The sequence below is a fragment of the Pezoporus wallicus genome, unplaced genomic scaffold (assembly GCF_028554395.1).
Source record: "Pezoporus wallicus isolate ANWC-B61680 ecotype Strahan unplaced genomic scaffold, APGP_CSIRO_Pwel_v1 contig_360, whole genome shotgun sequence".
NCBI lineage: Eukaryota > Metazoa > Chordata > Aves > Psittaciformes > Psittacidae > Pezoporus > Pezoporus wallicus.
In genome coordinates this window covers 3,280,312-3,296,726 of record NW_026640059.1, presented here as the reverse complement: position 1 = coordinate 3,296,726, position 16,415 = coordinate 3,280,312, and positions in this window count along the sequence as shown.

The following is a 16,415-nucleotide window of genomic DNA, read 5'->3' as shown; positions in this document are numbered from 1 at the left end:
CAAAGTTATTCTGATTAGAATTTTTAATGATCAGAATAATTACCTTTAGCTGCCTTATACTTAATGTCTATGTTCTGCATCAATATGCAGGTGAACTAAGTACATAACTCCCTTATGCTTTGAAATGATTGCAGCCCTTAAAGTATGAGACTGTTCCTAAGAGATAGTGAGTGTCTTTGCTTTTGTTGACTGCAGTGTATATTCAAAGAGCTTAGAGATTCTCAAGGAGCTAGCTCAGAACCTCACTGGATCAAGACCTGAAAATGTTCAGAAAAAGCCAGAAAAGAAAGCAGATTTAGGATGTGACCTGTGTGAGTCCTGTGGGGTCAGTTCATTTTAGATTTTATTATATGAAGTGCCTGGACAGAAAGTTGAAATCAAATCAATCTAGAGTTTGAAATCAAACGTTCACAGTGCCCCCAAGGAACGCAGCATTTCTGTAGGAGAAGGCTTTTTCCTCCCTTCTTCACAAACTTCCTGTCTCACCAAGTATTTTCTGATTTCAGTTCCTTTTTATCCTTATCCTGCCTCAGTTTCTAGGGAGACAGCCCTGAGAGACAGGTCAGACCGTTGGGATCACAGAGGATGCACTCTAAACCTGCCTCATTTGCACTGACAGTAGCCAGAGTCCAAGGTGAGTGCTGTGTTCCCAAGGCTGTTTCAGCTACGCTTGTTGAGTTTCCTAGTGGGTAGAAATGAGCATTGAGTGTGGAGCTGAATCTCAGTGTCCCATCTTCAACTGCATCTGGAGCTGTGCCCTCTCTTTCTCTGTGTTACTGTTTGTATAAAGTATTAGAGTTCTGATGGAAGAGAGAAAGAGCATGCAAGAGGAGTTAATGAGTGGATAATTACTGGGATATGCAGAAGAGGTCTACTTTGCCAGTCAGACTCAGCCAGAGCAACGTGGGTTAAGTAGAAACTCAATGAAGCTCAGAAATATTGGAGGTCCTGGAGTTAATATCCCATCAGGGCTAAGGACCTATTTATCCTAAAAATAAATAAATAAATATTAAAATCAATACTACCATGAAATGTTTTCAGTGCAACTCATCATTTCTTTTCTTTTCTGATGGGGGAAAAAATGCTTTGTCAGAATATTCACCATTAGCTCGTCAAGCTGAATCTGTAAGCCTTGTTCAGCGTTTGGAGCGTGATGAAGGTGGTGGTTAGGTTGCTTAGGTTTTCATGAGGCCAGGAGATCTTTTTCTCATACTGATGGCTCTGATGCTGAAACTGTCAGGGCCTTTAACAAGTCAATGCTTTTTTTGTTTGTTTGTTTTGTTTTGTTTTGTTTTCATTCAGTGCAACTTGTGCTTCCTTCCCCTTATCCAAATAAAAAACTGAGGTCTTTTTATAGGTCCTATTGTGTGACCAGTTAAAGTATCATTTATAATGGAGTGTGAATCCTATTTGTTATCTGTATCAGTAAAAAAAAACTTCATTGTGCTTGTATAAATGTGTGCAGGCTGAATAACTTCATTGACCACGAATCCTTAAGGCTATGTCTGAGCTCAAAAAGTCTGCTGAGTCTCAAAATAGTTGGAAGTTGGGAGAATGCTTCTGGTAAACATTCCATTTATATTTGCTGTTGTATTTTGCTCCCTTTTGGCCCCTTTAGGCTTTTCATCTAGGCTTTGCCCTAGATGAACTGACGTGGGCAGTCTTACATTCTTACAGTATGTGAGTGACCACATCAGTCAGTTCCTTGGAACAAAGTCAGGGAAGTAATCTGTGGGGTAGACATCTGTTGAGATGCTGAAAACAGAAATTCATTGTGTCTAGGGAGACATAGCTATTGCAGGCTCCCTTTTGTAGTATGAACATATTGTCTTCAACAATTCTTCAACACTCATGCTGAAAAGGACTTAAAATCAGCCACCTTCATTACAATGTCACCTATCTTTTGAGCATCTTTTAAAGATCCTGTAAAGCCAAAATTTTCCAGGTTATAAAAGGGCATGGCTTTGGTGATATCAAGAGATCTCTAGTGATTTATATGAACTGCAAGTCTGATATTACCTTAAAAAAAAAAAATATTCGTCTATGGCAGGTAGTAGCTTCTTCTATCCTCTAATGAATTAATTGCACAGTGTGCAAGACTGAGATGAATTGCTGACACTTAGATATTGTTGAAATGACAATTGTTAGAGCTGATCGTGGTATGAGTACTAATAGAAGTCTAATCTCATTTTTTCCTAATCTTGGATCTAAAGCAGAATAAAACCAAAACTGAGACCACAAACATCTTTATATATTTGCAGTTATCAAAAGTAACATTTTCCAAAGAGTATTAAATTTCTTGAATACAAATCTGATAGTATAATTCTTGAAATTGTTTCACAGAGATTTAGGGTTTTTTTTTGTCATTTGTTTTTTTATGGGTTTTGGGGGGGTTTGGGGGACTTTTTTCTTTTTTGGTGGTGGTGGTTTGGTTTTTGCATGTGCAGAAGTGAATAGGAAACATAAATAACTGAGTTCTATCTGTTAATAATGAATGAGAGCTGAAACTAGTCTGTATCTGTGTTATGCAGATGGGATGACTTAGCCATTTTTATTAAAAGTCAAAAAGTGTGAATTACAAATATATGCAGAGACAATCTTGCAAAGGATATTAAAAATCCTTGTGAATGCTTCTGGCACGAGAAAACTTGGAAAAAAAAAAAATGCTTTCACCCTGAGCAGTAATGATAGTTTAACTTTAAAGTAATGGATATCTGAGTGAATGATCTGGTACTGCATTCACAGAAATGAATGGTTATTTACTATTTCTCACAATATCAAGGACAAAGAAATGAACAATGATATGATCGGCTATCAGACTTAACTACTGAAAGAAAGTACTTCTTATGCACACCAGGTAATTAAATCTCGGAGCTCATCACCCTTGTGGAGACAAGATGTAATGAGTTAAAAAAAAAAAAAAAAGTTAGCAAATGGTGGCCTTCAGTCATCACAGTGCAGTGCAGCAGTCATCTTTCCAGGGGATGGCAAAACCTACCCAGCAAGGGAAGGATCTTTCACTCTGCAGTCTCTACAGCTGGTGGCTGTTTGAGGTAGGATGTTGGATTTGAAGGACCTTTGGATCTATAATCCATAAGCACTTGTTTACAGTATCCTGGGGACCTGGGTATGACAGTAAATTTTTTGGTCTCTGTTTAAGAATCGTGCTCTATTTCCCTGTATGGTGTGTGTGAGGGATACAGCATTCCCAGGAGTAGGTGTGGAGTCTATAGACAGGCAAAAAAGGTATTCCAGTGGTTGCACCTTATCCTGTCACTGAAGGCACCTTAGCCTTCAGTGGTACCTCAGCTTTGTGGTAGGAGCAGAGCAAGTGATGGTGTGTTCTTCTGTGCACTTTGATTTTCCTCTGTAGAAGACCTGGGTACATGGGCAGAGAATTAGTGCTGGTACCCTATTAGTTTCCAAATAGGTTTCTTGGAGGACAAGGGTATCTTTGCTGCAGTCCAGGACACAGACAGTTCACGTGCCTAGGAAGCAGAACTGTTAAGCTACTGTGAAGTGCTTCTCCTCAATGTTTATTTAGTCTCACTATATAGCAGTGGCTGCTTGGGCACTGTGGGAAGACGTCAAAGATTGGCTCTTTGTGACTGCTGCGGACTTGCTGAATGAATTGGAGTAACTCGAATTGACACTTCCATTTTTTTTTTGCCATGCTTTTCCTGCTTTGGTTCTTCAGGGTAAACAACATTTGTCAATTCCCTGTCTGGAAGACACAAGCTTGAATTAAGGGTTGTTTGTATTTTTTTTTTTTAACCTTCAACAGAGGTCATTAGCTTGGGTTTGGTACAATGGCCAGTTTGAAGAGTGGTGCATGTTCACTAACATCCATCTGAAAAATACCACCTTTCTATGCACTTACACAGGAGGTTTTTTAGGACAGAGTTCCTTTTGCTCTACATGTTAGTACAGTGCCTCATACAATGGGCCTTAGTGTGGTTGCAGCCTGCATGCACCACTAATACATAATAAATAATAATTAATATTTTTAAAGGGAAAGCCAGTGTCTCTTTTTCCCAGCCCTTCCTTTTATTTCCCAGCCCAGGCAGCAGCTGCACTACGATACACTAATTTCAACATCTTTTTCTATTAGGCTTTGTGAAAGCCTCACTAAATTTCCATTCCAAGAATTGAACTAAATGCAACTGTAGAGCTCTCCAAGGAATTATAATATACTTAATACTATAAGCTAATGAAAAAGATAGCAATGCCATTGATGCTATATTTTTAGAATATTAGGCTGTGTCACTATTTGTAGAGGTGTTATAAAAGATCGGAGGGATTTTAAAATTCCAGGGATTTTAAAGGAAAACTTTTTTCTGCTTTCTGCTTTGGTTCTGTAAGTGTAGTGATTTTCTTTAGAAGCAATGTCTTTGCTGCACCTTGACCATGCTCTGAGGGGTCAGCCTGCAACCAGCATAAATATTTCATTCTTCTGACTAGTGCTGATCCCAGATTTATACATTTAAAATGCAAAAAGTTCTAGGCAACTTCAGAAATTACCCAAGTAGTATTTTATGATGAAATGATGTCTGGATGTTTGTTTTGGTTAGAGTAGGCTAGTAGGAAGAAGCAATTAGATTTTTATTCTGAGTGTAAAAAGTGGATTTATAACTGAGATAAGAAGTGTTTTGGACACTGAGGTAAGTGTTCAACAGGAGGTCAGAGAGACGTGGAAACAGCAACAAGTTGGAACTAGATGATCTTAAGGTCCTTTCCAACCCTAACTATTCTATTCTATTCTAAGATACTGAGCCTGGATGTTGCATAGGACCCACATCCTGGTATCACTGTAGCTGGATTGAAAGGCAGCTGGCTCTTCCGCTTGACCTTTGATTAGAGTCAGTGGAATAGAGCCTAGAAAAGGAAGGTCTACTGGGGGGAAATAAGGTGTTCCAGAGTTATATGTTACACGTTATTTACATTTTGGATCTCAATTATTTCCAGGTATGTGTACATCATAAATGCTTCATACACATCCTAATTTGAAATAGAAAAGCTTGCATATTACTAATACTTAGTGCTTATGGTAATTGAAATTCTTACTGCCTGTCCTGGGTTCAGCAGTAGCAGTCATTTTTCTCCTCCTTGGTAGCTGGTGCAGTGCAGTGTTTTGACTTTCGGCTTGGGAACAGAGCTGATAACAAGGACGTTTTGGTTTGGCCAAGGACTTTGTGAGCCTCATTCTCTGCCAGGGAGGAGGGGAAGCCGGGAGGAAGCAGAGACAGGACACCTGACCCAAGCTAGCCAAAGAGGTATTCCATACCACCGCACGTTATGCCCAGGATGTAACTGGGAGTTAGCTGGAAGGGCTGGGAGTCTGCAGGGTTGGAGGAGGTATGGGTCAGTGCTTGGTCGGGCTGGGGGGCGAGTTATCGGTCGGCTGGTGCTGAGGTGTTGTATTCTCTTCCCTTGTTATTTCCTTTATCATTATTATTATTGGTGGTAGCAGTAGTGATTTGTGTTGTACCTTAGTTACTAAACTGTTCTTAACCTGTGGGAGTTGCATTCTTTTCGACTCTCCTCTCTGTCCCTCTGGGAGTAGGGGGAGGGCAAGAAGAGGGGGGGTAAGTGAGTGAACGAGTTGCCTGACTGGATTTAAACCACGACACTGCTCAGTGTTAAAGGTATCCTACTAATCCTATATTCTTGGCTCTGTTTCAGTCTTGGCAATTATGCTGTGTATGCTTAATATAAAAAGTTCTGTCTGGTGTGTTATTCTCCTACTATTCCTGACAAACCACTCTTACAGTGATAATACTAAATGCCTTATAGGTAAATTGGTCATTTGCAGATGGTGGATTGCACTCTGGAAGAGTTCATGGTTATAAAGGAAGTGTGCACTATGAAGGAAAAAAAGATTTGCATAAAGAGTTGAATTCCTGAAGATTCTGAATTTAGATCAATGTTCCGATCTAAAGCTAAGCTTTTTTTTATAAACCCAGCTATTACTAAGATCCATTTCTGTTCTCTTACAGGAAGTCAGATCTAGAATGCTATTTGCATAAAAATCTAGCTCATATTTAACAGGGCAAACTTTGGCCTTTTCAAGCAATTGCTAGGGGAAATCCCATGGGCAAGGCTGCTTGAAGGTAAAGGGGCCCAAGATAGTTGGTTGGCATTCAAGGATTGCTTTTTCCGAGCTCAAGATCAGAGCATCCCCACACTTAGGAAGTCAAGGAAGAGGGCCAGGAGACCTGCGTGGCTAAATAGGGAATTGCTGGGTATGCTCAAGTGGAAGAGGAGAGTTTACAGGTCATGGAAGGAGGGGCTGGCCACTTGGGAGGAATATAAGGCTGCTGTTAGAGGATGTAGGAAGGCAGCTAGGATGACTAAGGCCTCCTTAGAATTAAATCTGGTGAGAGGGGTCAAGGACAGCAGAAAGAGCTTTTTCAAATACAGGGCAGATAAAACTAACACCAGAGGCAATTTAGGCCCACTGATGAACGGGATGGGTGCCCTGGTGACAGAAGATACAGAGATGGCAGAGTTACTGAATGCCTTCTTTGTCTCTGTCTACTCTGCCGGAGGCAGTCCTGAAGAGCCCTGTACCCCTGAGACCTTAGATGAAGTCAGGTCAACGGAGCGGTTTGCCTTAGTCGATGAGGAATGGGTTAGAGACCAGTTGAGCAATCTGGACATCCATAAATCCATGGGTCCAGATGGGATGCACCCACGGGTGCTGAGGGAACTGGCGGAAGTCATTGCTAGACCACTCTCCATCATCTTTACCAAGTCTTGGGAAACGGGAGAGGTGCCTGAGGACTGGAGGAAAGCAAATGTCACTCCAGCCTTCAAAAAGGGCAAGAAGGAGGACCCTGGTAACTATAGACCAGTCAGCCTCACCTCCATCCCTGGGAAAGTGATGGAACACCTTATCCTTGGTGCTATCTTAAGGCATATCAAGGATAAGAGGTTTATGAGGGGCAGTCAACATGGCTTCACCAAGGGGAAGTCATGCTTGACCAATCTCATAGCCTTTTATGAGGAAATAACATGGTGGATGGATGACGGCAGAGCGGTGGATGTGGTCTACCTTGACTTCAGCAAAGCATTTGACACAGTCTCCCACATCATCCTCACAGCTAAATTGAGGAAGTGTGGTCTGGATGATCAGGTAGTGAGGTGGACTGTTAACTGGCTGAAGGAGAGAAGCCAGAGAGTTGTAGTCTATGGGGCGGAGTCTAGTTGGAGGCCTGTAACTAGTGGAGTGCCTCAAGGGTCAGTACTGGGACCAGTATTATTTAATATATTCATCAATGATTTAGATGAGGGAATTGAGTGTACTATCAGCAAGTTTGCTGATGACACTAAGCTGGGAGGAGTGGCTGACACGCCGGAAGGCTGTGCTGCCATCCAGCGAGACCTGGACAGGCTGGAGAGTTGGGCGGAGAGGAACTTGATGAAACATAACAAGGGGAAGTGTAGAGTCCTGCATCTGGGCAGGAACAACCCCAGGTTCCAGTATAGGTTGGGGAACGACCTGTTAGAGAGCAGTGTAGAGGAGAGGGACCTGGGGGTCCTAGTGGACGACAGGATGACCATGAGCCAATACTGTGCCCTTGTGGCCAAGAAGGCCAATGTCATCCTGGGGTGTATTAGAAGGGGGGTGGTTAGTAGGTCGAGAGAGGTCCTCCTTCCCCTCTACTCTGCCCTGGTGAGACCGCATCTGGAATATTGTGTCCAGTTCTGGGCCCCTCAGTTCAAGAAGGACAGGGAGCTGCTGGAGAGAGTCCAGCGCAGGGCTACAAAGATGATTAAGGGAGTGGAGCATCTCCCTTATGAGGAAAGACTGAGGGAGCTGGGTCTCTATAGTTTGGAGAAGAGGAGACTGAGGGGTGACCTTATTAGTGTATATAAATATATAAAGGGGGAGTGTCACGAGGATGGAGCCAGGCTCTACTCAGTGGCAAACAATGATAGGACAAGGGGTAATGGGTACAAACTGAAACACAAGAGGTTCCACTTAAACTTGAGAAGAAACTTCTTCTCAGTGAGGGTGACGGAACACTGGAACAGGCTGCCCAGGGAGGTTGTGGAGTCTCCTTCCCTGGAGACATTCAAAACCCGCCGGGACACATTCCTGTGTAACATTATCTAGGTGTTCCTGCTCCGGCAGGGGGATTGGACTAGATGATCTTTAGAGGTCCCTTCCAATCTCTAGAATACTGTGATACTGTGATATTCTTGAAAATGACCTATGCATTTAAGGGCTTAATTTGCATAGAAGCAGTTTTGAAATTGTGTGACTTGTTCCCTTTAAAGCACTAAATCAGTATTCTTATTGATGATATGCAAGCCAAGACCCAGAAAGTTTTGGCTTGCATAGTGTGGTATCTTTGCTGATAGAAATGAGGATGAAAATGAGCACTGACTTTCTCCAGGAAAGGACTGTTTTTTATGCTTCTTCTGTATATAGATTTGTTATAATGGGCCATTAAGGATTAGAAAAATTAGAGTATAGTTGTTACTGTTAGGTTGTCATTGAAAACAATGAGGAGTATTAAAGTATTGCTTTTTTTTTTTAACGTGGTATCTTCAAATATAGTAAGTTATTTCTTGTCCGAAAACTAAATCTACAATTAGCCTTACTAACAAATATGACAAACTAGCCAGAAGAGTTTCTTTTCCAAAATGTGCATCTGATACAGAATCTCCTTTGAAGAGCTGTTACATGGACCACTAGGGTAAACATGGCTACGTTTGTCTAAAACAGCTATCCTTTGTCCAGCCTAGTAAGACTAGAAAATATTTTTATGATGTGTGGTATTATGTACTGTAGTATAATGTTCTCAGTGCCTGTGCATAGCTGCTGCCCAGTCATAGCCAGTACAGTAGACTAGATCTACGGGGGATGATTCTATGTACATGCATGTGTAAGCACGCATATATTCAGTTAGTTTGCATATGCCTCTGTGTATGTGTATATGTGTATGTATACATACAGATACAAACTGTGGTGTTCGTCAGTGTAAAGTATTTTGTAACACATGAAAACAAAGTGAAATTGTAATTGCCATAAATCTGCTGTATCAAGCTGTACTATTACCATTTATTGCTATAAATCTATATTAACAATGTTTTTATTATAAATCTTTTTGTGATTTTTTTTCAAATGTTTACATTGTATATTTGAAGAGATAATAATGTAATGTTCACACCACACTAAACTTTCCCTGGGTATTGCTTCCGAAGAAGCTGTTATCAGAGGACTTTGAAGTCTTTAATTTCTATTCTGCTTCAAAAAAATCTGCCAGTTCAAAATAGCAATCAAGAACTTCAGACTACAACTCATGAGTCATGGTCAAATCCTATTAGTTTCCCTAATATGATTTTGATTTACTGATTGAAAATCAGTTTCTTGAATTCTCCATTTGGTGTGAATGGTATGAGATGCCAAAAACTTCTATTGTGAAGAAACCTGTAACTTCAAGCTACGTTCAATGGAAAATACAGTCCACCCTGCTGCAAAAATCTCGTAGATTTGAATTAATCTCAGAGGTTGGAGCTAAATGATCTTTAGTGTCTCCTTTAGTGTCTTTTCCAACCCAAACCATTCTGTGAAATGAAACATGGGAAATCTTCTTAGATAATTTTGAATATTAGCAATTAATAAATTCTGTAAAAATTCTTTTGAGGTAAGTATTTGGTGGAAGCTACTTTAGCAGTTAACAGATAAAATGGAGATATTACAGAACATAACTGCTGGACAGCTTAATATTTCTTTTTCTGTGTGGAAATCCTTCTACTCTTGTGTCACCATAAAAAAACTCTGTTCTGAGGTATTCTCTACACTGATAGTGGTATAAGACTATAAAAGAACCTCTTGCCCGTGCCCCGGTTGACTGGCATTTCACCTGTCCTATTAGGGGTCAGGACTTTAAGGTGTGTCACAGAATCAAAGGAAAATGATATGAGAAACACTTTCCAAAATGTTTGCTTAGCTTGTTTGCTGCAGGTCTGTGGGTGGGAACAAGCAGTTAGAAGTGGGGAACTTCCCATGGTGGCTTTTCAGTTGAATAAAGACAACTTGGGACTGTATCTACATGGCATTCTGATAGTCACCAAATGATTGAGGCTGGTGCTGGAAACCTGGAGTTAACTTTCATGTCTACCTTCAAAGCAGAGGGAAATAGATGAGTTTTGTTTGAGAGCCTGATTTGACAAGCTTTATAGAGTCTGAACCTTTGTCCCTGGCTCCATTTTTGTGCCTCCATTTTGAGCAAAATGCATTTTGCACTAGAAAGCAGTATTGATGTCAGTGGATTTGATCTCGGTTTATTTTCTGAATGGTAATAAAATTTCCTGCTATATGAGATGACTGTAACGTTATGTAAACTAGATATGTACAGGGTCATAAATTTCTGATGACTACTTAAGGACACAAAACCCAAGGAGCAGCATGTAAATACAACACATAGAAAATGAAAATCCTAGTATTTCCAGAGTCATAATTGGTTTAGGCTGTAAGGAAACCATCTTCATTCTTTAGGGCTTCAGTATATTTAGACACAGTGGTACATACTTTATGTTGCTAGATTTTGCACAGTCTTCCATTAGTATTTTTGCAACACTCCATCATTTTGATGACATACAAACGTGTGTGTGTAACTTCATTCTGTACTTTATTGTTTGCTTGTAGAGAATGTCAAATTGATTTATGATGCTTTTTAACAAAAAGGAAAATTATAGCTATTATAACTATCTTCCTTCAACTTCTTCATAACACATTTTGCTCCATTATCTAGATTGTTATTGTTTTTGTAGATGCAGCATGCATTTTAGAAATACTTAAAGATTTTAAGTGATGGGAAATAACAATTCATCCCTAGATAAGCTTAGCCTACCTTACTGTCACACTTTGAAATGGATTCTCATTTGTTCTGGCCTTAACTTTGTTAGCTCACATGATAAATGTGGCAGAGTTTTGGTTGGGTTTTGTTTGTTTGTGGTTGTATTGTTGTTGTTTTTTTCATTTTGGTTTCCAGTTTTAAATCATTTTTAGTAAATCCACTTCAGATTCAAACATTTTCAAACATAAACCAAGAAAAAATGGAAAATCAAAAACTCTTCTTCAACAAGTGTTTATTTAACCCTGGGGATTGTTTAAATTACAGCAAAATGGAGAATTGTTGTCAATGCCCAAACCTCTCATAATTTGTTTTCATTTCATGATTCACCTACATGGCAATATTCATGGTAGCTGTCAGATATCAGTAACTCAGCTAAAATGAGATTTTTCATGCTTCTCTGGTGACAACTGATTTATGCTTGGGACCATTAAAATATCCCTTATCAACTCATAGATAGATCAGACATACGGCATTGGTAACGAATCACAGCCAGAGTTGCAAGAGATTGTTGGTATTTTCCTACCTTCCACAGGAAAAGCTACTTAATTCAAACAATGGATGAGGAACCATGTGAAATAAGGATATGAGCAAATTTCTGTATTTTGTGTCCAGAGTCTTTGCTAACCAATCTTGGCTTGCTCCCTACCGCTGATTTACTAGAAGCTGCATGCAGTGTAAGATACTGATCCTACTAAAGATTTTACCATTTACTTAATGAAATTTTCATGTGTAGACCCAACGTAGTAATATAAAGTATATGCACGGCCAGAATCAGGGTATCTAAGTCATGGTCGCATACCAGAGGCAAGTAATCATTCACTGCTGGTCACTGCAATTCATGCATGTATTGACTTTTTGTTCAAGCTCTGTATTGGTGCACTTTTGAGTCTGCTGGCAAATATAACTGTGGTTAAGTTCCTCAATGGTTAAAGCAATTACCTCTAAAAGCTAGGGTCACTTTTGCCAACTTAGATCATCAAACAAGCATTTGGAGGAGGAAAAAAAATAAGAAGCTGTGGTTGCTTTGAAAAGTCTCAAAACAGAAAATGTCAAAACAGGGTGGTTGAAGTGCACTTTAATGAATGTGACTAATACAAAATCTATTTTGTAGACAGGCTTCTCAGCTGAATAATGTCTTCAGTATTCATTTCATTTTGCATTTCACTTTGTTAGCTTATCACTGACATTATAACCGATCCTTCCTGGAATTCATCTGGTGGTCCATCTGTTTTCAGCATCTACAGTTCACCATGTGACAAATGACATATAGACTATTAAATAAAAACAATTAGTTACAACATTAAACATAAAGGTTACAGAAATAGCTTCTTCTGTTAAGAAAACCGTGTCATGCTAAGGCAAGAAGAATTTGGCAAGTCAGGCAAAGTGGCAGTAAAAGCATACTTTGTATCATGGAGAAAAACATATTTAGGTCAAATGATTTACTGGGGGGGGGGGGGGTTCATACCCCTGAGGTCTTTTAAATAACAGATGTTGGCTGTGCAGTGTTTTGGTTATGCAGAACCCTTTTAGTACAGCAGTGTTCATTATAAAAGTCAGATTTACGTGCAAAGGAAAATATTCAAATTATTTGTCAGCCAAATTTGTCATTCACCATATATTACTTTAGGATAATCACCTTGAAACAGGGAAATTATGGGACCCTCCTCATTTAAAACAGAATAGCAAATTTCCTATACAGCTGCAATGTGTGTTTAACACTTGTTCCACTTCTTCTGGTTCAAAGTAATCTCTCCCCTGATGTAGGGAGGATATAATGGTCTGTGTCAAGTTGCCTGAGACTGAAAAAGGAGAGAGTTAATAACTGAGCTTTGCTCCTTTGACTCCTGAATCTCTTGGCAAGAAAACATGGAAGAAGGCCACAGCACTCCATGTATCAGACAAGTGGTGGAGAAATTACCCAGGGTAGGCTGTCAGCAGAAGGTAGTACAAGAACAATGGTGACATAAGGCTGAAAAGGATGAAAAAGACAACCAGGGAAAGCAGCAGAAGGACGACCTTTTCACATGACTCTGACTGCATCAGCAGGGTTTAGTAGCTCAGCAAATCTCTTTCAGTTGTGCCAAAAAGTGGCATCCATCCAAGTTCCTTGCATACTATTGGTATGTTCTGGTAGGTGCAGCTTTCCCACCTGTTGGCTCCCTATAGAGGAATATGGAATGCTTACTGAGTACTTATGTTAAAATGTGACTGGACTTTGCAAGTACAGCCCTGCTGGCATAGATCTTGGAAAGCAGACAAATCCATATGCTTGCAAAGTGTTGTGTTTGGATTTGGGTTTTTTTTGCTATGTTTTTGTTTGGTGGTTTTCTTGTTTGCCTTTTTTTTTGTTTGGGGTTTTTTTGGTGGCTTTTTTGTTGGTTTTTTTTTCATATTTTTCAAGACCTCATCTGTCAATAACAGGGACTTTTTCTGCTCTGCTAAATGCATGATGTGAAAATAGTTGCACATACAGTGGGACTGTCCAGTGTATCATACAGGTTTTTTGACCCTTTTAGGGTTTGTCAAACCATGCTGGAATACATGGCTGTTGCTTAACCCAGATTGTTGTCGTGGATTAACATGCCCTAGGGGAAGCACAGCTATGGCTGTATAGGCATATGGAGCATATACAAAGTTGCAGTGATGTATCAAGAAGCATAAAGCAGTAGTGACCTGAGAGGACCAGGTTCACACATATTAGGAAAAGGCTGTGAGGTGCAGAACTAATGAAGAATGTGCAGGGGGATTATAAACCATCACAAAACTGTCATTTTCATTTATTCTTTGGTGTCAGATAGAAATGAAAAGCTGGGGAGAAACCATAAGCGGTTTTATTTTCCTGTGAGGAAAGAGAGGGTCATATGACCTGGATGGCAGCAGGAGAAGTAGATATGAGCACTTTCTTGGGATATAAGTAGAGCACTGGAGAGTGGGAGTCAGTGTGGCCCTGGGTGAAAGTCAGAGCTGTCTGGGGAACAGAGGAGGAAGAGAGTTTCTCTCGCACTGTTGTCACTGTTCTATTTTGAATGACATTTGAGGGTTAACCCTTTCTCAGATCTAATAATGAGAATATAGGCTTTGTAAGTAAACTCATAGCTCTTACAACATGGAAGCAGCCCTCTAAAAGCCTCTGATTGTCTTGGAATACATTCCTCTCAAAATTTTTCATTATTATATATTGTGCTAGCACACATGGTTTATGGTCAGCTAGGATGTTTCAGTTATCGGTTGGTTCTGTTTAAGATATTCAGTGTTATATGTCTCATCCTGCATTGTCAAAAAGGCTTGAATATAGAAATCAACATGCTCCTTGCATGCCTACTGCTGGGGTCAGTTTTGATACAGAAGGACTTTACATTGTGTCTGTGAACAAAGGCACATAGTATGTACTAGGTATGTTGCAAATATCGTACTTCTACTTCAATCCTGAACTAGTCTGCTAAACCTTTGAGTTATGGTAAAAGATGACAAAAAAAAAATGAAAAGATTAATTTTGAAAATGAAAACGTGATTTAAAATTGCTTCCATAGTGACCTGTGCAAATATTTAGGCCATGGCTGAGTGGGACCAGCCCCGTGTTGGAGGAAGTCAGCTTGGCTGCAGCTCACTTGTGGACCACAGCTTTAGATAGGAGTCAAATAATGAAGAAGGTGAGAGGAGGATGTCCTAGTCTCTAGAACAGCTGGTCAGTTTTCAAGGCCAGGAATCAGCTGTAGGGGCCAACTATAATTTGGGGGGGGGAACGGACAGGGAACGGGCGGGGATGGACACGGACACACACATATAATGTTTTGATTGGTAGTCAGGTAAAAAGGATGAGTGGAAATTAGGCAAAATTTTCTAATGATGCAATATTAAATTAATCCAGGGTAGGGATTGAGGGTATCTTAAAGAATGTTGGTGGCCCTGGTAAAGTGATAGTGATTGAAAATCAGTACTGAGGGAATATGTGAATTATGGGTAAATTGTACCCTGGTTTTCATGGTAGAAGTTCACCAAACCAGCAGCAATACCTGTTGTTCATGGGGTACAAGTGACGAGGAATATGTGCTCTGTAGTAGATGTTGGTAAGACTTGTGCCAAGTGACAGATATCCCACTAACGAACTTCATTGTTTTAGAATCTTCCCATCCCCTTTCTTGTCGTAAAGTACCAGAGGAAAGTAAAATAGACACTTTCCACTGTGGAGATGGCCTCATCCTGCTAGTGCATGAAATGATCTGTCTTAGTCCACTTTGTGCATTTGTAATATGCGTAAACACTCTTGAGCCCTTTAGGATGAAAGACATTCTTGAAAGACAAGGTAAAGCAGTAATATAGTCTACCAGACTGTAGCATAAGTCATAATCATGTCTAACAGTTCTCAATTGTAATAATATTGCTATCGCTGGTTTTAAATGCCAAATTGAAATATTAAAAGAATGTATGTAGCTTTTAGGATTTACCGAGGCCACATATTTCTATCCAAAACATGTAAAGTTGATTGCTGGTTCCAATAAAAAACTATTAAAAGCCTTCACAGTTTTAAGTACCTTGTGAAGTGCAGGGCTGTACAAGTACTGGTGAAATTACTCATTTAGTCAGTTTCTACAGTCAATAGTTGACATAACATTTGTTTTCCCTTTGTTGATTTTTTCCAACAACCCAATGCAGAGTGCCTAAATGTTGCACTTAATTTATTTTTCTGCTTGAATGATGAATACCAATTTGTCTTGAGGCAACAATTTTGCTGCACTCTCAGCTAGTATTCCTTTCTCAGCAACAAAGGCAGAATATTTTTGAAAGAAAATACACAGTAACATTAAGAAAAAATAACCACTCTTTTAAGAAAAGTTGTAGAATAAAACCTGAAAGTGTCAAAATTGCTGTAATAGCTTCTGTATTTGAAAAAAAGTAAAAAATCAGACATTAGATTTTATGAATGAGTTGGGTTTTTTCTTTTCTGTTATGACCTTTGAGAATAGTGAGCGCAACCTCTGTTATTGTTCTCAGCCTTCAGTACTAAAGCAAAACAAATTAATGCTAATATGTATACCCTGCAATGATTCCTGTGCTGTCAAGGCCAGTCTAGCTCACTTCAGATCTGGTTCCAGGAGAGGTTTACACAGTAAGCTGGCCTGAGCAGGGTTGGATGTAATCCTTCTCTTCAGCTGCTCATAGACCTGTGTGTTGTACCCAGGATACCAGATCATCTATCTCGTGTGCCCTGTCTGAAATGTGCATTGCTGTGGCTGTGACGCTGTTGGTAAGGGAGCTAACTACATGTTTACACCCCCTGCAGTCATCCTGCTCAACTGCAGTATAGACATGGGTTAGCCTTGTTTGTTAGTGTCTAATGAACTTCCATGTATTTCAGCAAATGCAAGAAACAAGTGTCACTGTGACTAGATGTCAACTCTATTAATTGCCAGATAAAATCTACATCAAGTCTGATTGTGTCTGCGCAAGGAATTTGAATGCTGTGTGGTTATGAAGACTGCACTGTGTGGTCTATGGACAGGGCCAGGGCAGAGCAGTGTCAGCTACTTCTCCCTAGTCCCA